Here is a 21,113-nt window from a genome sequence, read left to right as displayed (position 1 = left end):
TTGGTCTGTGTGGCCATTTTTATAGACTTCTTTGCAAATTTGTTCACGTAAACCTTTTTCTATACTTAAGACAAATTACAGAGGAGGGAAATATTGTACTTCACCTTTAGCCAAAGGATAGGTTAGTTCCAGGGTCCAGGAAATTTCTCTGTATCTCCACATTTCAGGAGTCCCACATTATGGCTTTTGTCAAGGCCCCTGTGGGCTGTGAATTCAACAGATTTCATAAACTAAGCAGGATCAAGCTTGGTCAGAACTTGGTTTGGATATCTCCAAGGAAATCATACGTGCTGCTGATTCAGAAGGTGACTTTCTTCTGAGTCTTTATTGATCTATATCCCCAACATGGTGTTTTGGGGCAACATGCTGTTAAGATTAGTTTTTCTACTAAATGAACAAAACTTGTCCTGCCCTCTTGTAGTCATTAAATATTCTGTTATACATTATTCAAGAATAAGGCTGGTGATTCACATGTTACATTAAGATTTCAAGTTGCGTGACTGCGTTTTGCCTACCTGCATTTCTCTGTTAAATTAAATTGAATACGGCATCCTTTCCTGCTCCAAAATATTATGTAGAGTTTGCTGTTAAAAAGTTACTGTATTTCAACCTAAAGGTGGCTACCAAGATTGTGATTCTAATGAGTTTGTAAAGTGTTTTGAGATCCTTCTAGCTGAAAAACCAAAACCTATATTATTATAAGTAATTATCATTTAATTAAGTGATGGTACTTCAGGGAGGTTATTCAGCTTTGGCTACTTTGAACTATAAAATTAGAGATAAATATTACTGCACAGCTCAACCCTAGTAACGCTCTTCTGATTTGTGGAGGCAGCGTTAACGTTGCTTTGGTAATGTACTCTCTTATGAGTATGATGAGTAACTGTCACATGGTGTGCTAATGCAACAGCACCCCCTTTGGTCACAGGGAACATTGCACAGAATTTGCTTGGTCTGGTGAGGCAGTCAGTCAACTCCTCTTGCCTGAGAGCTGGTTCATACTGACCGCGCGATTCGGCGGCAGTTGACGGGAGTTACACAAACTATGCAGAGTAGTTTGCGTAACTGACGTCGACTGCTCAGCTTCTCTTCTGCGTGCTGTTCACACTGCGCTGAGCCGACGGGAACAGTGTTCCTGTCAATGCAGCGCTATGCTAGTTGAGGGGGTGGACTTACTCAGTTGAATTCCTGATCGATTGAGCGGGTCTCACTGACCTCTCAATCGATCCTGGAAGATCGATCTGGTGGTGGCGATTTTGCTGCCGTCAGTGTAAACGTAGCCAAAGTCTCTACGGTAGTCCTGTTCTGGGTTATGAAGAGTATTCGTTTCAGTCCTGCTGGGATGTACAGGTTCCCATTGTACTTGGTAGGGTTAGCTGATTCAAATCCTCTGGTGGTCTAGAAACCCCTTTAGTCTTAAGTCTCTGTTGTGGGACTGGTAGGGGAACCCAGACCCACTCCTCCACTGGGTTCCAGCTCAGGGCCCTTAAACCAAGCAGGCCAAATCAGGCCTCAACTGCTCCACTTGCTGTGCCCTGAGCTCCTTCTCTTGCTTCTGTAGACTTCTGCAACCTGTATGTCCAGTCTTCCTTCTCTGGAGTGTTGTCTCTGGGCAGCTTGCTGACAGGACTTTCGTTCTCCAGCCTGCTTGCTCCTTTAGTAACTCACCCTGCCCTCTGCTTTTCAGCTTTTTTTTTCTTCCGGTTGCTGTGATGATGCCAATCAGTGCTGGCTGGTGGTTTCTGCATTAACCCCTTGCTTGCCAGGCCAGCATAGGGTATATATGCTGCATGACAGTAACGCCCATATCTTGAATGTGATGAGATGAAAAATGTGCTTTTGGTAAGTTTTTGTTGATTCGCTGTTGTGTAGTGTGTGTGACATAACTTCCTAGTACTTAATGTTTGGATTGATAGTTTTTGGATTTGAACAATCTTAACTATTATACAGTATACTGGTTTGGTGTTGTAATATATATTGATAACTTGGAAGAACATTCTAGTCTAATTCACAGATGATTCGAAACTAGGTGCAGTGGGAAATATCACAGAGGTCAGAGCAAAAATGGAATAAGACCTTGTAAAATTAGAGTGATGGAAAGATATTAATAAAATAACTCATCTACAACAAATACAGAGCAGCCAAATGGAGTATACATTTAAAACACAAGTACAACATAGGAAAATACTGGTATCCACATTATATTCTGCAGAAAGTCAGTAGATGAAGTTACAACAAATGAAAACTTGAAAATGATTGAAAAACATTATGCTGTCCTGAAAAAGGCAAGTATATTACAAGAGTGTATATTTAGAAGTATCCCATGTAAAGATAGAAAGAAAACTGTTTACCTTTAATTAACCACTGGTGAGAATACAGTTTTTGAACACTATACTATAGAAGAGATATTAATAATTGGAGGAAGTTGAGAAAAGATAAAAAACTTGTAAGGAATCGTTAAGCGGCCTGAATATGTGACTATTTGAAGAGATGATCACAAGCATAAGGATTACAAGCTTGTTAAGGAGTAGTCTTTGGAATTATATGGAATGTTGGGTCTGGAGGATTGGAAAAAGGCATTAAGAAGAAAAAAAAGACTCTGCTTTATGGCTTTGTATGCAGTGTTGCCAGGGCTGCATTGGATTTTGTATGGATAGGATGTAGTTCTATGTATTGAAGAGGCATATAATCATTAGTACTGCAGGTCTCAAATTGGTCCAGATAGTTTATGGAGTTGCTTTTTTGGCATTGGTGAAAAAGCTGTCATTTTACGAGCAGCAATGTTTCCTGCTAGTTATTATGGTCCATGCTAGTTTCCTGAAGCTTTCTTGAACAAGTAAATTAAAAAAATAAGCAAGCTCCTTTCTTTATTCTCTGTGGCTGTTTCATGTTTGTCTTTGCCAGATTTTTTTCTTTTGGGTGTAAATACAAACATGACCAAATTTTGACAGATGATACCTAAATTGGGTGGATATCAAATATACAAGAGAAGAGAACCAAACTGCAGAAGGATCTGAGATTAGAGCAGTAAACAGCATAAATACATCCGCAATTCTCAACCTCTATTTTGTATCCAAGGACATGCTCTCGCTACATTGAATGAGCGCACTTTAGTTTTGTCTACTTAATGTTGTAATACTAGTTTTTCATGTAGCAGTAGTTGCTGTGGACAACAGTGTAGGATCAAGATTTGGAGGGGAAATGTCTATAAGAGTATATTAATATTAAGAAGTTGTTTGAAATAGGAAAACATTTGAGGAGTACAGCTCTAATGTGTATAGAATCTTAGGAGACCTAAGATGATGATGGTTGGTTGGACTGAGGATTTGCTGCCAGTGTGCTGCCACTTAGAAGATTGAAATTTGGGTCCCAAACTCAATCCAAAAACGCCATGCTCAGCAAGCCTTTGGGAGCTGCTTATGTGTTGCTCTCATGCAAATAAATCCCTTTGGCTGACTTGGAGCAGTATTGTTAGGCTTCAGAAGAAGCTTAAATCAGCTACTGATGGATTTTGTACATTTAATACAGGTTATCAAGTAGAATCAAGTTGTGATGTGGGGCCTTCGAGTGTGGTGGGGGGTTAACTGACAGCTTGTTAATGGTGAATATCCTAGAGGTTGCTGTGATTTCAACATTTTGCAGTGGCCATATTGGAACAGTAGGATTGTTGTTAGTCAGGGGGGATTCATGTGCATTGAGAGATCTGTATAGAGATCTGTATCTGCGCAGACTTGTCTCATTGGTTCCTCCCTTTCATGGGCAGCACATTTAGAATCATAGAGTTGGAAGGGACCTCAGGAGGTCATCTAGTCCAACCCCTGCTCAAAGCAGGACTAACCTCAGCTAAATAATCCCATTGAGGGTTTTGCTTACTCCTGTTCATTAATAAAGGCAATGAAATGATTAAAGCAAAGTCCTTGGTAGGCTTGAATTTAATTATTCTGGAAATAGACTATTTTTCTCTGCTGCTACCAGTAACTATCTTATTTGTCTATATTTGGTCCTGAAAAGATATTATTTTAAAAACATTTGACTAGAACCATATTTTTAAAGCCAGAAAACAGTGACTCCCTTAAATAATAAAGGCTTTACTGCATAAGAACTACATTTGTATTTGATTCTTATGGAAAGCTTATTTCCTGAGGCTGTTGAACTCATTGCTTTTCTGGAGGAAATATTTAATGACTATTATGCTAGGCTTTTAGAAATGGTTGCTTCTTCAGTTTTTTTCTGGTTTGAATAATGATTGATCAAGGAAAATAATCTAATTCAAGAAGGACTGGAAATAATGTATACTGAAAACAAAATGGTCTTCCAGCAATTCTGTAATTGGCAGGTTTTTTTTTACTGTTCCAGAATACAGTTCTGACTTGTCAGAAAGCTGAAGCATGACAGTTTTTTTTTTCCTCCAGTGAAAATGTAGGGGTATGGGAAGTATTTTTCCTGTGGATGTTGTTAAGCCTGTAAAGTAAAATTTCTGGGATCCTGTTCTCCTCAGTCATTCAAGCTGAGACAAATTACATTAACCATTAACTCATAAAATTCTGAATGTAAACATATGTTGTGTTTGAATAACCAGAAGAATAGTTCAAGACAGACAAATATAACAAAAATTAAATGCCATGTTGCTTAGTTTTAACCTCTGTCTAGTTCCTTTCAATGCCAGATACATACATATCTTTCCATTATGCTGATGCGGATGGGTATCATTATCATTGCACCAGATATTAAAGTATCTTGGTCATTTTGTATTCAGAGACCTTGAATCTGTAATTTAAGATATTTGTGTTTCTCTTTAGATTATATTTTAGATAGAATGATTTTTTTAGTGCATAGAATTTTGTGATCATCTATTTACTGGTCATTGAGGCTGAATCTTACTCTGAGAAAACGATTATGTTTTGACTTTGGTGTCAGACAATGTAGACTCCTTGCTCCCGCAGTAATCAAGTGCTGAAAATAGTTGTCCTGCTGCTAAGGTCTTAGTCTGTGTAAGAGAGGCTTTGATCTTCTTACTCTGGTGGTGAATGTGGTTGACCCCTCTTTATCAGTGGAACATTCATTTTCAATTCAAACATGGGGAAAGATGGTTGCTGACTGTCATATTTGAAACCCAAAGTCAAATGTGGCAGTTTACTCAGTTTTTTCATTAAGACTTAAAACCATTTTCAGGGTCATATTTGTAACACAATTTGGATCACAAGATTGCAGAAGTGTGTGGGAGAGCAAGGGAATATACCAGGACATGGTTATTGCTGATTTGGGTGGAGAGAGTGACCTATGTTGACATCATGTTTTGTCCATTTGTTTTGTCCATTCTGCAACATCTAACTGGTGATTTTAGAGGTTGTTGTCTTCTGGACACTGGTGATTCACTTGGGTGGAAATGATCTGGCCTTATTCCTGGTGTACACTTCATAAATGTATGAGAGCTGATTTGGACCGCATCACAAATTTGATAATTTTTTCTGATTTGGCTGAGCATCTGAATAATTGCTACCATGATGATATGAAAGTTATTAATAACTTTTGGAAAAACATTAATCAGGAAATTGGAGGGTTTGTGGCTGATCAAACTATATGTATTGTATGTCATAGAAACATTACAAGCTCTGATACCTCACTCTTTCTTGGAGATGGGGTACATCTATTGGCAGGGACCAGAGGCTCTTTCTTGTGGAAGTGGAGAGAAAAACTCTCAGATAGGTTCGGTTTGGGATACAGGGGGTCGGCAAGACAGTGATGATTCTAGGGGTTTGCTTAATCAATAAACCCTTTATTTTGTAATAAACAATTCTATCCTTATAATAAACAGTTCTATTTCTATAATAAACAGCAAACAGTGATAGCAAAGGGCAGGAGAACTCCGTGTGCGAAAGGACAAAATGCGCCACCCAAGACTTTAGCGTTTTGTGATCTCTCCGGATCAATGCATGGCTGCCAGCGTGTGACACTAGGGTGCCCGGTTTTGGAGTTCCCCAAAGAAGTTACAAGACAAACAACAGAGAACAGTTAATCCATACTCACAAACATTATATACAGGTATACCATGTTGGCCAAATTCAGTTGCCATTTGCTTTAGATACTGCAGACGGAAGAGAGCCACTTTGAGGGATCAGTTTGCAGCGAAGCAGGCTGGGGAAGATGCATCAGCCTGCCGAACCGACACGACCAGGAGATACGCAAGGTGCCGAGTAGATTCAATTCCTCTCTGCTACCTGGGTTTGAACTTTTATAGTTTCCCATGGTCAGCAGAGGCTAAGCCCCATTGGTTGCTATTTGCTGTATGACCTTCTAAGGTCATGGCTTGGAGTTTAGCCAACCAGGTGCTCATGATTTCCCGGGCAGGTATGGACCAGCCAACCAGGTGATTACAATTTTCCCGGGCAGTTGCTGACCACGTACCAGCAGGTGAGGTCGCTTCATCCCCTTATAAGGAGACAGGTATGTGCGGCTCGTGCTGCTGAGTCAACCCTCCCTAGGCTGCCTCTTTATCCATGTGGAGGGGCGGTGCACGTGGCGCTGCAGATGCCACTATGCGATTTTGTCTCCTCATTTCTCTCAAACATAAAACTCTCAGTATTTTGGAACAGACACCTTGTCTGATTTCTGTTGCTGGCCCTGCCACAAACTCCATCCTCCAACCATTCTGAAACATGACCAGGAACACCTTTTCGCTGTAACATAGTTGATCTTTGCATCAGACACTGCATGTGAGTTGGGTTATAGGAGGAGGGGAAATAATGGCAATATAAAAGTTCGTAAACCAGAGAGGGAAGACTGCAGGGAGATGCATTCCCTGGTTGTGGTGGGTTGGCCTGGGTACAGTGGTGGGAAGGAGGCCAGCTTGGAGGAGGGAACATAGTGAATGGGTAAGTGGCATGGGTAGGGAGATATGCCAAAGCAAGGCTGGTGGGGCACAGCTGTGTGTGCTTATGGGTGTCTGTGTGTGTCTGACTCAGTATGCCAGTTGTGGGATGTGAGATATACAACTGCCTAAATGACTACCAGCTGCTACCAGCAAATTATCTTTTCTGATTAAAAACACACTAACGCAGAGTCAAGGTAGCTTCGTGTCATGTTATGCCTTTGCAAGGATGTTGAGCTGAACAAACTCAAAGCATCTGAAAACTAGGAAATGCTCAGTTAAGATTGCCATTGTAAACTTAACTCTGCTATCTTTCAGCAATGCTCCTATATGATGTATTAACATGCATACCTTTACTCAGCCAACCCCACAATAACTGAAATATACCAGCATTTCACTCCTTTTACAGCCCATTCTCTCTCACCCACAGCATTCCGCCTAACACTATTAAAGGACAAAGGTGGGAGGGGGAAGGTTGCTCTTGTTGCCTTGTCTCTGTCCTCTTCAAGCAATGCCTCAATATGTACATATGCACACTGGGTCTTGTCATTATAAGATGCAGGAGGTTCCAGGCCCTGGTGTTCACTCACACACTTAGACAGCTCCCAGAAAAAATGGACACTTTAAGATTCACTTCAGAGACTTTTACAACAATCTTACACCTACTCATAGGATACCATCTCAACCTGTACGTTCACTTTAACCATCATTAAAATATTAGAATCCTCTCCTATTCCACTTCATTGTTGACAATTTCCTTTATAAAAGAAGCCCTATGCCCTGCTATTGACATCACCTACATAATTCTGCATAGAAGGGATGCATACTGCATCCTGAAAGTACATATGCAGCAATTTCCTTTCCTTATACACAAGAAGATGGGAAACATAGATCTCATATGACAATCATAACTCTGTCACACACATCAAAGTAATCTACAGATCTCACAAGCACACCTCTACCAAGCAGCACTTACTGCCTTCACCATTCAGTACAGCTGCATCTGACACCCACTACACTACTTTACCTGGAGTGCATTCAATTAATAAATGCTTATACTGTGCTCATATCACAGCTCACCCTGGACACCCTTTGTAATAAAACCTCTATGACATGCTGATTATGTAACATGTACAATTCTGCATTGAAATGATACATACTGGATTCTGAAGATACACATGTCTTCCCTTTGCTCACACATATTGAAGGGTGCAAAACAGAGATCTCATGTCATAATCATAGCTCTGTCACTCATCTCAAAGTAATCCACACATGTTCTCATTTCACAAATACACCTTTACCAACAGTCCCAACTTCTGCCTCTACCATGCAGTGCAGGTACACCCAACACACTAAATGCACCCTGGAGTGTATGTAAATAATTCCCATTGGCTACTGCCAGCTACAGGGAAGCAGAGAGAAGGTAGCATGGGCAATTTTTCCTCTTTGTCCTTTAACAGTGTTAAGCGGAATCCTGTGGGTAAGTGTGAATGGCTTTTAAAAAGAAAAGAGTTTGTACATGTTAGCAACTGTGAGATTGGCAGTGTGTGTATCTTAATGGGGGCATATTGGGGCATTGCTGAAAGAGGGCAGAGTAAAGGTTGCATGGACAACTGTAATTGTACATTTCCTGGTTTTCAAACTCTAGTTATGCTCAACTCAGTGTTCTGCAAGTGGATGACATGCCACCAGGCAACCTTAATTCTGTGTTAATGGAGTTTTTTGCCATTGAATAATAGCACAGCAATGACTAACATGATTGTTTTGGAGCAAAAAAAAAATCTTCGCACTGTACAAGGGAAGCTGTCCTAAAATTGTACTAGACTACAACAATGTTTGAAAATTGCCCTCTGGTACAGTTTTGGTATGATTTGTGGTATACCATAATTTGAGCATGCTCTTACAGTGGAATGTGTAGGAAATGAAGAATAAGAACAGCCATATGTCCATGTAGCCATCTTGTCTTCCAACAGTAGCCAGTGCCAGATACTTCAGAGGGAATGAACAGAACAGGATAATTATTGAGGGATCCATCCTCTGTTGTCCAGTTCCAGCTTCTGGCAGTCACAGATTTAGGGATACCCAGAGCATGGTGTTGCGACAGTGACTATCTTGGCTGATAGCCATTGATGGATCTATGCTCCATGAACTTATCTAATTCGTTTTTTAATGCAGTTGTACTTTTGGTCTTCACAACATCCCCTGACAACAAGTTTCACAGTTGATTGTGCATTGTGTGAAGAATGTACTTCCTTTTGTTTGTTTTAAACTGCCTGCATATTCATTTCATTCGGTAACCCTTGATTCTTGTGTTATATGAAGGGGTAAATAATTATTCACTTTCTCCACACCGTTCATGATTTTATAAATCTCTGTCATATCCCTCCTTGTCATCTCTTTTCTTAGCTGAACAGTCCCAGTCTTTTTAATTTTTCCTCATATGGAAGCTGTTCCATACCCCTAATCATTTTTGTTGCCCTTTTGTTTATCTTTTCCCATTCTAATATATCTTTTTTGAGATGGGGCAACCAGAATTGCACGCAATATTTAAGATGCGGGTGTACCATGGATTTAAATAGTGGCATTATGATATTTTCTCTCTTATTATCTATCCCTTTTCTAATGGTTCCTAACATCTTGTTAGCTTTTTTGACTTCCGCTGCACATTGAGCAGATGTTTGCAGAGAACTATCTACAATGACTCCCAAAATCTCTTTCTCGAGTGGCAAGATGTAATTTAGATCCCATCATTTTGAATGTATAGAGTTGCAGTTATGTTTTCTAATGTGCATTATGGATCCTCTGCCCCACTTAGGACTAAATCAAGAATTGCCTCTCCCCTTGTGAGTTCCAGGACTAGCTGCTCTAAAAAGCAGTCAGTAATGGTGCCTAGAAATTTTATCTCTACATCCCGTCTTGAAGTGACATGTACCCAGTCAGTATGTCGAATAGTTGAAATCCCCCATTACATTTGTAGCCTCTCTAGGACAGTGACAGTGACTGTGAAATGCTCAGAGAGATTAATCAAGTGGTCAGTAGTATATTCCTACTCCTATACTTTATTATTCAAGCATGGAATTTCTGTTCATAGAGATTGTGGTACTGTTTCATTCATTTATGATTTTTACTATATTTGACTCTGTTTTCTTTCACATATAGTGCCCCTTTCCCCCCACCAATGCAACCTTCTCTTTTATTCCTGTATATGTGGTACCCTGGTATCACCATGTCCCATTCTTTATCATCATTCCACCAAGTTTCTGTGATGCCTATTATATCAATATTGTCATTTAATATCAGGCATTCAATTCACCCATTTTTTTAGTTAGACTTCTAGCATTTGTGTACCAGCACTTATAAAATTTGTCAGTATTCAGTTGTCTACCTTCATGTGATATAATTGAATGGTACCCTGTTTTGTTTGACTATTTCTCCCCTTTAATCAGTCGTCCCCTAAGGGATGCCCCTGTTCGAACAGTGTGCTTCTCTGCAGCCTGTTGGCCATCCCCCAGCCTTTAATTTAAAAACTCAGTCTGGTTCCATTTTGATTTAGATGGAGTCCGTATACACTCCTCTTACTTTCCCAAAAGGTTCCCCAGTTCCTGATGAACCTTAATCCTTCCTCTAGTCACCATCATCTCATTTACACATTGAGACCCTGCAGTTCTGCCAGTCTGACTGTCCTGTGCGTGGATTGGAAGCATTTAAGAGAATGCTATCATATGCAATTTCATATACTCTGCAAGTTAGTTGTTTAGGTCCTATCCTGTCATTTTCTGGTATTCTGTCTATTGTAGCTCTGTTACTCATATGGCTCCATCACCATAGTATCTGACCATCTCATAGTCTTTAATGTATTTATTATCCTTGCAACACCTTGTGAGGTAGAAAAATACAATGTTAGATATAAAATACCTAACATTGTATGTAAATACCAAATACCAAAATACCTAAATTTTACAGATGGGGAACTAAGACACAGAGTGGCTTAATACCTTTCCCAGGATCATATAGGAAGTCCCTCTAGGAGCAGGGGTTTGAACCCATTTTTCCCAAGTCCGAGAGTAGTGCCCAAACCACTTGCCAGTTCTTCCTTCCTGTTGTTTTCAGCATCCATTACAAACAGCATATACATGCCTGGTGGCTTAGTTAACGTTGTAGAAAACTTAAGCTTTGTATTTCCTGACTCTCTTATTTTAAATGCGCAACTTTTGCATTTAAAATATTCTCTAAAAATATTTGTTCAAAGATTAAAGGAGCACAAGTATGCTTGCTTATTAGTAGTAAGAGTTCAAGCTGATATTTTCTTCAAGCTGATATTGCAATTGAGTGTCTCATAGGTGGATCATCAAAATTTGCTGTCTAGTGAAAGTGAAAGAGAAGATGCAGTTTTAATGCTTGTTTCTCCCTAAACTCCTCTTGACCAAAGATTAACATTTCAGTCAAATGTTATGAATCATATAATGAAATACTTTGATTTGGGCTCAGATATACATATATTCAGTTTACAGTAATACTGGATGCACACTAAAATGTTCTTGCTTCTTTGCTTGACTTAGCTTAACATTATGAATAGTTATAAAAATCTAGGAAATTTACATTTGAAAAGAAGTTAGTTATTTAGGTTGCAAAATTCCAACACTCAAAAGTTAGATGTTAGGTTTACAGTTGTCTGTGTAGCCTTAATTTTGCTTTCATGTTCATATGTGTTATGACACAGTCTATACATAATTCCTTATTATTTTTTTCACAGGACTTCTGCCTCATTCAGTGCATAGGTTGAATACACAAGGGGCGGAATTAAGGTTGCACAGGCAACCATAAAGCTGGCATTTCCTAAAATTTGAGTGCTTGACTTTGCAACCTAAATAACTTTTGTTTAACATTTTTTTAAATGTAATAAAGAATAGGCCATGTCATACAAACTTGAAATATTATTTGACTCACTTGTCAGTTTACTTCTCTCTGCCTTGGTTTACCGTTGTGTAAAATGGGAATAATACATACCTTTATAGGTGGTGTGAGCAACTCTGGGAAGGAAGAAAAGTGGAGTGGTGGACTATCCACTCTCTGTTGCATTGTAATCTGTGCCTGTGTTTCCTAGCATAAGTCTGGAAAACTGCTCCAGCAGTAGCTGTACTGTCAGTGAGCGAGGGTCAACAGAGCACAGTAACCCTTGTAGAATGACATCCAGCTCTAGGTCAATTTAGCTTCAAGCTGGAAGAGAAACCCTGGGGGACAAGAATAAATTACAGAAGGACGTGCATCATATAAATAAATGAGTGCAAATCAACAGAATAAGATTTAATTAAAATAAAATTCAGAATCTCAAAATTGCAGAATGTTACATAGAAGCAGTGATTCAGAGAAAGAGATATACAATGTGAATGTATCTGTATGGAATGGAACTGTAATCATTTTGTGAACACAAGTTGCCACTTTTAAATATTGAAATAAAGTATTCAAATAAGTAAATCTTGAATAGGTGCAGTTACATTTCTAGCTTTTCCTCATGAGTAAGTTCTAAGATTTTATTGCATTGATGAAACATTTAATTTATTAGAAGGTAAATTGTTTTTCTTTCATTAAACAGTTATTGGAGTTTAATATAATTTTAATTTTAATCTGATTTTAGAATTATGGAAGAATATGATCGCTTTATATTAACTGCAGTTTTAGTGCACCTATAGTAACACATTACAGGGAAATTTAACCTTTTCCAGAACGTGAACATTGGTGGTTGTATGTTCCTGTTATGAGGGGGAGTCTGCCTTCTCTTTTCTTGATTATATTTCTGTGCTCCTGTAAGTGTCTCTATTACTGTACAGCTTTATCCTTATGGAAACTTCTTGTCTTGTGGATCTTATCTGCACCATGGATGTGGTTCCATTTGGGGAGAATGACATCTGATCTGATTGTAATATGAGTGCTTTGTGCCTGATTTATATTATTGTTTCAGAAAAAAGCCCTCTAATGAAATTTGAATGCATTTGGCATATTTAAAACAAATACTTTGTTAAAATAGCTGTATAATATTTTACTCTCTCTATCCCATGTTTCTATATGAATTTGATGTAATTCTTCCTTTGTTCTGTGGTTGAGCATTGTGATATTTGATTATTTTAACAGTCATTTATGTTATTGAATTTTCAAATCCTTTAGGTTATAGTTTTGATACACAATTATTATAAAGTGAGAAAGCAAAAGATATAATTCCATGAAATTTTAGTTTAATTACTTCTCCATTTTGAAATAACAGATTATCATTATAGGAAAATAAACCAAGAGTACTGATATTTTATTTACTAAGTAAATTACTTTAATTATTATAATCTTCATAGAGTCTTTAAAAGTATGATAAACCTACTGCTTTTCAGTCTCTGTTACGTTTTAGCCTTTGAAATAAATATTGGGAGAAAACTACTTGGTTCTGGAGTATTATACTTGAGAAATTGTAAGAAGTAGGCAGGTGCTGCCATCTAGTTTTTCATTGTTGACTTTTTTGTGTCTATTTACATTTTCAGAGGAGTTAGCCGTGTTAGTCTGTACACAGCAAAAACAACGAGAGTTCTGTAGCACTTTAAAGACTAACAAATTTAATTTCAGCAGTCATAAGCTTTTGTGCTACCAGCTGCATCTGAGGAAGTAGGCTGAAGCCCACGAAAGCTTATGCCTGCTGAAATTAAATTTGTTAGTCTTTAAAGTGCTACAGAGCTCTGGTTGTTTTTACATTTTCAGTTTATGTAGTTTAGAGCTTTGTTTGTTTCGGAATGCTTTTAAGCCAAAATTTCTGCTCTTTGTTTGTGTTTCTTATTAGTCATACTGCTGTTACATGCATAAACAAAAACTAAAAAATAATGGTACTTTCTGTAATCTGAAACTGGTGGTAAAATTACAATTCCAATGTATACCAGTGAATAAGAAGTGTGAGTTGTAGATTTAAAAAAAAGTCTTATGCAATATTAGGCCCTGATTCTATAGATGTTTTACCCATCTGCGTAGCCTCATTGAACTAAGAATTGGGGCAATGGTATGATTTTTTTAAATTTATTGGAGTCATAGTTTAACACACAATATTTGGTCAACACTGGTCAAAAATGAATCAAGTTTTAGAGTCTATTATTATTTCTTATGTCACGTTGAATTATAAATGTGCATGTTTTCCAATGTTAGCTTATTTTGAAGGCTTTTTAACAATAAAAAAAATATTGTGTAAACATTAGACTTTTTAAAACCAGGACCTTAAGCACCGATATGGACTAGAAACAGTCCTGTGGCTACAAGTGTGGTTACCAATATTTTGAGTTTCATGTACGATGTATTAATAGTTAATCAAATATTGTTTTAGAAAAATAGAGAAGTAAGCAATTTTCTGTTGTAAACTTCAGTTACTTCAGGCATATTTGCAGTTGCTCTCTGATGTTCAGTTTCATAGTATAACTCTCACTGATTACTCTTATTGTGTTTTGTCATACCCTTTACTCTGCTACAGAATTTTACCTTACCATCTCTTTTTTTTCCCTTGAGTTTAAAAACTTAATTTAGTGCTTGTGAAAAGTGCTAGATTAATAGCCCTGGAAACTGTAGTATGTTAATAGGATATACACAACACAGACAACAGCAGCACAGCTTTTCCCATGATGCTTAAGCATTGTACCTCAACCTCAACTTAAAAGACCATTGCTGGATTAAAAAGGAAGTTCAGTCTTCATTCTGACTTAGCTCATAGTGTTTTGCAGAGGTTGCCAACCAGGTAAGTAGGTAAAATATCGGTTGGGGATGAGTCCCACTATTACTAGGAACTGGATTGACACCACTAATTCATTTTGCATAGGTCACTGTATAGCTGTCAGAGAGTAACAACTTTCAGGCTTCATCTATTCTTGCTTAAAAATTGTGAAGAAGCCATGGTTAAACTAATCTTACACACTGTTCCAAGTAAACCAGTATCTTATATGGTTTGGTCAGCCAATGGCTTCATCTGTGGCCCTGAATCTGCAATTTGTAAGATGCAGGCAACTCCAGCACCTGCACAGAGTCCCATTGATATAGTCTGCCCATATGTTAAGGCCTATACAAGAAAAAAAGAATGTCACTGATCAAGTTTTCTGTGGGGTTATTTGGTCATCAGTGATCAGACTGATGCTTTTCTGGAATTGATTAAATCTTATTTCAGACATTACTTTTGAGAATTAAATTTCAGATATACTTAATGTACTTTCAGATGTTACTAGGTGCTGTGTAGTCAAATGTCAATATGTTCATATGTTCTCTTTGCAGAGCATTTTGAATTGTTACGGCTTATCCTTACAGACAAGATCACTCCCAAACCAATAATTTAGTTTTTGGAAGAGCTAACATAACCCGTGTCCAATGTTTTTCTGGATCTTTTTTCAAATTGTGTCTCTTCGTTTGTTGTTGTTTAAAAAAAATACTGTCCATGTTAATAGGCCCTAAAATATACCTATTTGAAAGTATCACTTACTTACTTTCTGTTCTCCCTTGTCCTAACAATTAACATTCCTGGACTATTTATATTTCTGGGAGAAGGAATTTTGGTCTTGTTGGAGTGCTGAAAGGTAAGATGCCAGCATGTGAGGAGAGATTAGTAATAGCTGGGTAGGTGGGAGACCAATAGATAGGGTGGTAGAGGGTTAATAGTGCTTTTTTTCTGTGGGGTTTAGGCTAGACCATCTTTCCTCCCTTCATTCACCATGGTTATGTTATTCCTTTATAAGAAAAAATTAACCGCTGGTACATGTAAATTCTACTATTTATTTACTTGTGTTAAGAATATTCCAGTAATTTAAACATACTTAGGATATTACACACACAAACTACATTAAAGTAACATTATTAAGGTTGCAAAATCAAAAGTTACGAAATGCCAGAATTAAGGTTTCCTGTATCCCCCTTGTGTATATATGTTATAATAATTAGTTACATGATCACCTACTTTTTTTTCCATAGGTCTCTGACCACATTCAGGGCACTGGATGGACAGTGCTCATTTAATGAACAGTTGTTCAATATTTTGTTTTATGGTCATTGTTCAGTATGTGACCTCAGGTTGTATTTAAAGCACACCTTACAAACTATGCTCTGAAGACAGAGTTACTAATTTCCTTTTAGGTACACAGTGCTATAATATCTGAACAATTCACAAACAGTAATGAATTGATTTTCACAACACCTCTTTGAGTTGAAGGTGGTGGTATTATCCCCATTTTACATATGATGAACTGCGGCACAATGAGATTCAGATAAAAATAATCCATTAATTTTAGATGCCCAATCTGAGATATTAGGACCTCATTTTTCTTAGTACTTAGCATTATATAGGACTTTGTATTTTCATAGCACAACTCCCATTGAGTTCAGTTGCAGCTGTGATCACTCAGCACTTCTACAAATGTAACCCTAGGGTCTCAGGTCAGGCACTCATAAAATGAGGACCATCCAGTTAGTGATCAGCTATGAAGAAATTGGATTAAGTGACTTGACTAGTATCACAGAAGGAAAACTGTAGCAGAGGCAGGGATAGAATCCAGTTCTCCTAGGCAGCATTCAACTGCCTTAACTGAAACCACTTCCCACTTCTGCAAGATATGAAGCAAAGGTCCCTCAGACAAAAGTCTCCTTCAGTATACAACCCTAGGGCAGATTTATTTGGCACTGAATGATGCAGGGATTCTAAGGCAGGAAAAAATAGTATGGGATTATGTAATTACAGACTGTATGATAGTGCAGTGGTTCTCAACTGGGGGTCCGTCAAACCCCGGAGCCCTGCAGAGGCTCAAAACCCCAGAGCCCTGCCCCCCCAATACTGTCTACCTACATGGCTTTACTGCTGCTCTTTATTATTTCCTGTTAACTAATACACACTACTCTGTGTTGTGTTAGTGTGGTTACTGCGGCAGTGTTTGTGCTATGGTGTTTAGTCAAATAGCACACAGGAATATTGGTATGAGTAGTGAAACAATCTGATTCCAATCCATACAGATCTGGGCACAAGTAAAAATGGATACATGTGTACTGGTTTACCATGGCTCCAGTACCAGTACTTCTATAAACTTTGACCACACAATCCCAAGAAAAAAAAGCAACCCTACTGGCCACAGAGAGGCTAAAAGAAGGAGAACACTAAGGGAAAAATGAGTCAGATACAGAGCATGGGTGGTGCATTATTTGGTCCAACAGCATGGGTTTTAATCTCTGAGTTCCTGGTGTAATTCAACTGAAATAGAGTGTTGCTCCATCAAGAAATGTCCCCTTGGGTCATGTCCAACATCTAGGGTTGGTTATTGCTATTTACTTTTTGCGGGATTTCAGTAAGTTCTGTTTACAGGCCTCACTTTATACTAAATACAGCTGTTAGGCTTCATTCCAGAGGTTTGCTATTTTACCTTGATACCCTTGTGCCGGAGTCCCTTCATTGTCTACCAGTAAGTAGCCTGTTGCATTGATTTGAAGATTGTTTTCATGATACGTAGGAGTTACTCTAGGCTGGTTGCTTGTTGTGTTTCTGTTCCACTCATTTCTTATTCATGTCCTTTATGTTATGAATCTTGAAATGGTATATAAGCTTGCATTGATTCATTTGCAGTCCTTTGGTATTGGGGAACTTTCTTATTATGCAGCATATTAATAGAAGTTACTACTTTTGCTCATCAGAAACTTCTGGATCACTAGTAGTTTTTTAAGATGATGTAATTTTAGTCTTTTTAGCTTTGTTTTTTGCACAGTTTGTTTAATCTGCTCCTTCTGTACTCCTGCTCTGCAAGATACCCTGTATGAAATGTGCTACATATTTTCTTCAATAATATGTTGTATATGATATTGAAAATTTGCTAGGCTGAGCTATGTGTTTGCAGATTTTTGGTTATTATATATGTGAATGTCTCTCTTTGAACTGAGTTACTGCCAGAAGTTTGTCTAGTTTTCTGCTGTCTGTGTAAATTTCCACCTCTGGAATCAATTACTGACAGGAAGGGATCATACATAGCACTTTAACATGTTGCATTTTTAGGTTAACTACAGCATTCATCAGCAAATGAACAAAGTTTACAATATTTTTAATTTTATAACTGCAAACATTCCTTACAAATGCATGTCATTTCACTGAAAATTTATTTTAAGGAAATGGGAATGAGATCTGCATTAAAAGGGAGAAGAGAAATACATACTAAGAAAAGCCCTGTTTGCTTCTGCTCCCTAAAAGACAGACAACCCTACCTTTTCATGACAATGCTATTTATTGCCTCTAGACTGCCTGAGTATGGAAGACATCCCAGCTCTAGGTTTAAAAAAAAAATCTTGAAAGCTATCAACACAAAGCCAAAAAAGAGTTTTGTTCAGATGTCAGGTAGATTCCCCTCTCCTCAAAAAAACCCCCCAAAAGCAATAGATTGATATACAGTAGAAGATGCTGCTGGAGCGATTGGTAAGGAATGCTTGAGGCTTTGAATGAGTGTCTGGGCCTTTGTTCCTTCTAGAGAAATCTCTTAAGTATACTGAAAGTTCTTTGAAGAAATATTTTATGTAGGTTTAACAGGCAATGTGGGCATCTAAGATAAGCCATTCTGTATTAAAAAATTGTTTTTTGCATCTACAAAAATTATTGTAATTTTAGGTACATTTTTTCATCATGAGAGAACAGAAGCAGTGGTCACAATCAGTTTATTAATCCAGACAGATCTCAAATTTACATCTTTTTCTACATTTCTAATTTACAAATATTAACAAACTCTGGTGCAAGGTTTAAGAAAGTACAGTGCTGAGAATGGTGAGGAATAGGATGCAGTCAGATGACTCTTCACAGCTCATCAGCAATCCCATTCCACTCTGTCAGTAGGCCATTGGTTCAAATCTGGTTCAGATCGTTACGATGTGACAGTTACTTGGTGAACTAGAGAAAATTATATTAAAAAATCTATGTTGAGTCGTAATGTTCTTTTTAACTTTTTAGTGCAAATTCAAACACTGAATGGTTAGGAAATGACAGAATTAAGGTTGCCTGTGGGAACTTAATTCAGCCCTCTTGGCCTAAAACTAGACTTTATGATACAGTTTTTAATGACATGATCACATACTATTTTTTTTCCACAGGACCCTTGCCGGGATGTGTGGGATTTATGGTGCTCACTTACTGAACAACGTTTCCATGTTTTGTTTTCTCCTTATTCACTATGTGGCCCTATACCTTACTTACTGCACTCTTTTCAAACTCTTCTCAGAAGACAGAATTATCAGTTATCTCCTACGCTTTTCTGTGGTGCTTGTCATTATCATATATGAATGCTTCACCAACATTAACGGATTTATTTTCAAAACACCTTTGTGAGATGACGGGGTATTAGTATTATTATCGTCGTCCCCATTGTACAGATGGCAAACTGTGGCACAGCAAGATGTCTAATTTGAGACACTTAGGACCTAATTTTTTTAAAAAGTACATAGCGTTATTTGGCACTTTATATGTTCATAGCACAATTCCCATGGCGTTCAGCACTTCTGCAAATGTAACCCTAGAGTCTCAAGTCAGGCACCCTAAAATGAGGAATGCACAACTAATGACCGCCTGTGAAAGGTGACTTGAGTAGCATCACAGAGGAACTCTTGGGCAGAGGCCGGGATAGAATCCAGTTCTTCAGGGTACCATTTAACTGTCTTAACCAACTGTCCTTTCTCCTCCTTCAGTCCCATGCCTCATTCACTACACACATTCCAACTTCTGTAACAAATGAGACCAGTCCTGCAGACAGCAGTCTCCTTCATTACACAACCCTGATTCATTCTGAGATCTGGTCCATGCAGTGCATGAGGCAAGGGTCCTGTGCAAAAAAAAGAAAAAGGTATGGGCTCACGTAATTAAAGACTGTATCATAATGCATATGCAGAAGGGGGCTAAACTAAGGTTGCTCAGGCAACCTTAATTCTGGCATTTCCTAACTTTTGAGTGCTTGACTTTGCAACCTTAATGACATTCTTTTAACAGAAACTGTCCTGCAGCATTATATTGACACCACATGGTTCATCAGCAGGGCTGGAACCTTTAGATTCAGCACACAGATTTCTGTCACTTCAGCCAATAGAGTAGCTGATAGTAGTAGTAGGTTGTTATCCTCTAGGTCAGTGTTTCTCAACCTGGGGGTTTAGAGGGGTCGCAAGTGCAGAGCTGGTATTGGGGGTGGCAAGAAAGGCAATTGCCTGGAGCCACAGGGGCGCCATGAAACTAAGTTACATGCCTCAGCCCCATGGGGGTGGGACTCAGGCTTCAGGGGTACAGTAGTTTGGAAAGGTTAAGAACCACTGCTCTAGGTGGACTGGCACCAGAAGGCAATGAGACACTTCATTAGTGGCTTTCACAGAGATCTGCTGACAGAAGAGGAAAGGTGAGACTCAGGAATCTTGCGTTCCATTCCTGGGTGTGGGAGGGGATTGTACTCTAGTGGGCACCAGTCTCTCCTGCCTGTTTCCCTCACCCCTGACCCCTTCTGCCCTGTCCCAGACCCTGTCCTGTCTCTTCCCCACCTCTGGCTCCTCATGCCACCCTCATTCTCCTCCTATCCAACCATCTCATCCCCTGTGCTCCTGCTCCCACTCTCCTTGTCCAGCTATCCCCAGTCCCCCCATTGCTCTTCCCTGGATTCTTGTGCTCAGTCTCCTTGGCCAACCAGATCCTGTTTCTTCCTCTGCTCTCAAAATACACACTTTTCCACTTTTCCCTCCCCTCCCCCCCCCAGGCCACAGATCTCCAGTCACACACCTCACCCCACCCCGTGTTTCCTGTCCACACTGGCTCCAGTCCTAGTCTCCCTCCCGAGCCATCTCATCTGGTTTGTGTCCTACCTCCTAGTTTCTTATCTCAGTTTCTTTGCTCAGCAAATCCCATTCTCCCCCCTGACTCCTTGTCAGATCTGTCTCCATTCTGCTCTGCCCCACTGGTTCCCAGACCCAGTTTCTACTCCCACCATCCTCCCCTGCAACACCCTGAGTCTAGCTCTTGTACCCTCTGCTTTTGAATCAGATGGAGTCTTCCACACCACTGTCTGGGTGTCAGCAGGTGTGTTGCTGGGAACACAGAAGAAACAGACTTCTTCTCTCAGTGCCCAGACCCACCCCAGCCCAGCTGGAGCAGCCATTAGAGGGAAAGTCCAGCCTTGCCTCTGTAGCTCTGGGCTGTAGCCCATGGTCAGTTGCTCTGTGGGGATGGCGCATAGCACTAGCAGCTGTGAGATGAGTT

At 39.0% G+C, this 21,113-nt stretch overlaps 1 protein-coding gene across 1 annotated transcript in view; it reads left to right on the top strand.

Annotated features, from left to right (window-relative positions):
* The window catches only part of LOC137147730 (transcription initiation factor TFIID subunit 4-like), a 205,107-nt gene that overhangs the window by 9,346 nt on the left and 174,648 nt on the right, over window positions 1-21,113 (top strand). The gene's annotated exons all lie outside the window — the stretch shown is intronic.

Source organism: Emydura macquarii, unplaced genomic scaffold, assembly GCF_026122565.2.
Source record: "Emydura macquarii macquarii isolate MOO-44397 ecotype Brisbane River unplaced genomic scaffold, CSIRO-AGI_Emac_v2 contig_561, whole genome shotgun sequence".
In the NCBI taxonomy this organism is placed as follows: domain Eukaryota; kingdom Metazoa; phylum Chordata; order Testudines; family Chelidae; genus Emydura; species Emydura macquarii.
This window is presented reverse-complemented; position numbering and strand designations above follow the sequence as displayed.